Raw genomic sequence first — 5,135 nt, 5'->3', positions numbered from 1 at the left:
AAAACTCTCGATTAGGAGAAACCTCAAAATCCGGATTCTCCTACCCATCTCGGGACAAGGATAAAGAATCTAGGAAAAAACAAGACCAGCCTACTGAAAAACCTAGAAAATACCATAACTACACTCCCCTCAGGGTGTCCCTTATGGATGTCTACAGAGATATATGCAACACTGAGAAGATCCCGCCCCCTCGTCCGATTAATCATAAAAGAGGAGGAAGTCGGACAGAGTATTGCGAATACCACCAAGTCTACGGGCACCCTACCAACGAGTGCTACGACCTAAAGAACGTTATAGAAAAGCTAGCCCAGGAAGGAAGACTAGATATGTTCCTGGCCAACAAAACAGATGAACCAAATAAGAGAAGAAGGGTTGAAGAGATCGGACGAGCTGAACGTCCCCCTCACACCCCTGAGAGGCATGTTCACATGATAAACAGAGGATTCGCAGGAGGAGGGATCTCTAAATCATCGCGCAAAAGACACCTTAAGGAGGTGTACCATGTTGGAGGAGAGGACAGGTCGGCCGACCTTCCCACTATTACTTTCACTCAAGAAGACGTCGCGGGCATCATTCCAGGGCATGATGACCCCGTGGTTGTTACCATAATACTTGCCAATGCCAACCTCCACCGAACATTAGTCGATGAAGGAAGCTCTGCAGATATACTGTTCAAATCTGCTTTCGATAAGCTCGGATTGCAAGAAAAAGAATTCAGAGCATATCCAAATAGCCTATATGGACTAGGAGACGCCCCAATTCAGCCATTAGGGTACATCCCACTACACACAACCTTTGGAAAGGGAATTTGGTCTAGGACGTTAAGTATAGGTTACATTGTAATCGACATGAGCTCAGCATACAATGCTTTAATAGGTCGGACAATACTGAAACCAGCTCGCCACTGTGGTCTCTACTCCACACTAATGCATGAAGTTTCCAACTCCAAAAGGGATCGCTACCATAAAAGGAGACAAAAAACTCACGCGACGCTGTTATAATGAAAGTCTGAACCTTAAAGGTGACCCCAGAGGAAAGGAAACCAATTCCATAGAACTCGGGGGAGTTCGAGCTAACCAGAAGGTGAAACCAAAGAAATTCAAATCGGAGACACTCAAGACAAAACAAGTATAGGGGCAAATTTGAAAGGAGATCTAAAGGAACCACTAATAAAGCTCCTAAAGGATAATTCTGACCTCTTTGCGTGGAAGGCCACAGATATGCCTGGTATTGATCCCGGACTAATGTGCCATAAGTTAGCCATATAACCAGGGTCTCAGCCAGTACAGTAGAAACGTAGGAAACTTAGCATAGAGAGGTCGCAAGCTGTAGAAGAGCAGGTACATGCTTTGCTGGAGGCAGGATTCGTAAGAGATGTAAGATATTCATTGTGGCTAGCCAATGTAGTATTGGTTAAAAAGTCAAATGGAAAATGGCGGATGTGCACTGATTACACCAACCTCAACAAAGCCTGTCCAAAAGATCCTTACCCACTCCCGAATATAGACACACTAGTTGACGCTTCATCAGGATACAAGTACCTCTCATTCATGGACGCTTACTCGGGATACAACCAAATTTCGATGTATCAACCTGACCAGGAGAAAACCTCCTTCTTAACCCCAAGAGCAAACTACTGCTATATAGTCATGCCCTTCGGACTCAAGAACGCAGGGGCCACCTACCAAAAACTGATGATTAAAGTCTTCGCTAATCACATTGGAAAGCTAATGGAAGTATATGTCGATGACCTGTTGGTAAAGACACAAAGCGAGGAAACGTTGCTATTCGACTTCACTGAAGTGTTCAATACCATAAGAAAGCATGGTATGAGATTTAATCCCGCAAAATACACTTTTGCAGTAGATACTGGCAAGTTCTTGGGCTTCATGCTCACCTCAAGAGGAATCAAAGCAAACCCAGATAAGTGTCAGGTCATACTTCGCATGAAAAGTTCGACTTGTGTCAAGGAAGTTCAGCAGCTCAATGGAAGACTAGCAGCTCTGTCTAGATTCCTAGCTGGATCAGCCTTAAGATCTCTCCCCTTCTATGCAACATTAAGGAAGGGAAAGAGGTTTGAGTGGACTCCAGAATGCGAACATGCCTTTCAAGACTTCAAAAAATTTATGGGGCAACCACCCATCCTTACTCGACCTCGGGAAGGCGAAGAACTCGTACTATATCTCGCTGTAGGAAGTCGGGCAATAGCTTCAGCACTTGTCAGAGAAGACGAAAGTGGGGAACAACTCATCTACTTCATTAGTAAGGCTCTACAAGGGCCCGAACTAAACTATCAAAAGAAAGAAAAGTTTGCCTACGCCCTTATACTCACTTCTCGACGACTCCGCCCATACTTCCAAACCCACACCATCAGAGTACGGACTAACCAGCCCATAAAAGGTATTCTACAAAAAAACAGATTTAGCTGGAAGAATCCTACAATGGGCAGTTGAGTTATCAGAATTCGACTTCAAATATGAAGCTCGGACAACTATTAAGTCACAGTACCTAGTCGACTTCATCGCAGAGTACACTGACACCCCGGGGACTCCCACAGAGTGGAGCCTTTATGTGGATGGCTCCTCGAACAAAACCGGGAGTGGTGTAGGCGTCATTTTAGAAAGTGATCAGGGCACCCAAATTGAGCTCTCATTAAAGTTTTTTTCTCGCTTCAAATAACCAAGCTGAATACGAAGCCCCACTGACTGGTTTGAAGCTGGCTAGGGAGGTAGGAGCTCAAAAGCGTACCATTTTCAGTGATTCATAGGTAGTTACCTCACAAATAGAAGGGAGCTACCAGGCCAAGGATCCCACCATGAGGAAATACCTAAACAAGACCAGAGAACAGCTCGGACAATTTACGGAATATGAGATACGACATATACCCAGAGAACAAAATGTCCGAGCTGATGCACTTTCGAAGCTAGCCAGCACCAAACTAGGGGGCAATACTAGAAGCATCATCCAAGAAACACTACAAAATTCGTCAACCACGGAAGAGAAAAAGGTACTAAACATATCAGACCAGGACCAAGGGTGGATGACTCCTATAGTAAGCTATCTCAAGTCGGAAATACTTCCCGCGGACAAAAAGGAGGCAAAAAGGCTAGTACGAAAAGCACAGTACTATACCATGGTACAGGACGTCCTATATAGGAGAGGAATCTCTATGCCCCTCCTAAAATGCGTTCCGACCTCCGCTACAATGGAGGTTCTCGAAGAAGTCCACAGTGGCATGTGCGGCAACTACCTGGGGGTGCGAGCTCTTTCCAGAAAGGTACTCAGAGCTGGATTCTACTGGCCGACCTTGCAAAAGGAAGCAACAGAGTTTGTCAAAACATGCCCCCTATGCCAGAAGCACGCGAACTTCCATGTCGCACCACCCGAAGAACTCATTTGTGTCACTTTACTCTGGCCATTCGCAAAATGGGAGCTCGACCTCCTCGGACCCTTCCCCTAGGGATCAGGGCAAGTCAAGTTCTTCATTGTCGGAATAGACTATTTCACAAAATGGATTGAAGCAGAACTTTTGGCCACTGCCACCGCCCAAAGAAGTCGGAAGTTCTTGTACAGGAACATTGTCGCAAGGTTTGGGGTGCCACACTCCGTTACCACAGACAATGGCACTCAATTCACTGACACGGGCTTCAGAAATCTGGTAGCCGATTTGAAAATCAAGCACCAGTTCACCTCTGTAGAGCACCCACAAGCCAATGGATAGGCGAAAGCCGCCAAAAAGTCATAATGGCCGGGTTAAAATGGAGACTACAGGACGCCAAGGAAGCTTGGGTTGAAGAGCTTCCGCAAGTCCTATGAGCATACCGGACAACACCACATCCAACCACTGGAGAATCACCATTCTGACTTGCTTACGGAATGGAGGCAATGATTCCTGTGGAGGTAGAAGAAGGATCTCTGACAAACCCCAATCTGAGGGTTTATCTTGTACTGATTTCAGGGGTTTTATCAATGATTCCACACACTTTCTATATGAAAATACAAGATTTTGCATTCCTCTCCTAGTTTCGCCTCATGAATGAAAACATGCTTATTTCGCACTAAAATAGATACATTTCTAATCTTCTCTTGATGCCATTCGATGCCGTGACTTGTGTGTTAAGTGGTTTCAGGATATAGAGTAGGAATGGACCAAAAGAGAGGAGGAAGACGGGTACAAAGGAAGGAAGCATGAGGATTAAGCTTTGGAAATTTCCGCATGGGCGCGTGCGCGCACCTTGCGCGCCCGCGCGGATAGGGCAACGTGGAGCCAAAGCCAAGAGCCGGCTTGAGAAGCGGCTAAGCCAGGATCTTCATGGGCGCGCACGCGTACATCACGCCTCCGCGCACATTACAAGACGTCTCAACGGCGCGTGCGCGTACCTTGCGCGTGCGCGCCGATTTGCGAATATGATTTTTTTTAAGAAGTCACGTGACTTAGGCGTGGAGGCAGTTAAGGATCCCACTCTTGGAGAAACACCTTGGCGGGAAAAGCTTAAGAAGACCAAAGGAACAAGGGTTAAGGACACTTAGTTAGCTCATTTTTCTAGATCTAGATTTTTTGGGGGAGATGAGAGTTAGTTACACTTTTTGGGAGAAGAAGAGGGAGATTCCAAGCTTCACTAGGGTTCATCCTCATCTAATTTCTGAATTTTCAATGACTTTTTGGTGAGATCCATTACAATTCTCACTCCACTTTGTTCATGTCATAGATTTTCTTCTCCAATTTCAAGTAGTAGATGCAATTGATCAATTCTCATAGATCTAGAATTCAACTTTGTAATTTTGGATTTCGTCTCTATTTTGGATTTTCATTGCTACTCTTTGAGACTTGTTGTTAGATCTTTGTGTTGCAATACTTTCAATTCGACTTTTCATCTCATTTTACTATGACTTTCCTTCTTGCTCATCACATGTTTGATAAAATGACAACACTAGCTATGGAGTAGAATTTTCACACTTGGCATAGGGTTTGGTCCTTGGAAGAAGTTGAATAGTTGTATCAATAGTTGATTTGGAATTAGGGATTGCTAGTTGGCTTGGAGTGCACTAAAGCTAGATCCCCATAAGGTGAAGCTAGGACTTGTGACTCAAGTTGATTGCTTTCATTTGACCTCCCTCTATACCTAGGGGATACT

This window comes from Arachis ipaensis, chromosome B5 (genome assembly GCF_059453495.1).
Source record: "Arachis ipaensis isolate K30076 ecotype BB chromosome B5, ASM5945349v1, whole genome shotgun sequence".
Classification (NCBI taxonomy): Eukaryota; Viridiplantae; Streptophyta; class Magnoliopsida; order Fabales; family Fabaceae; genus Arachis; species Arachis ipaensis.
This window is presented reverse-complemented; position numbering follows the sequence as displayed.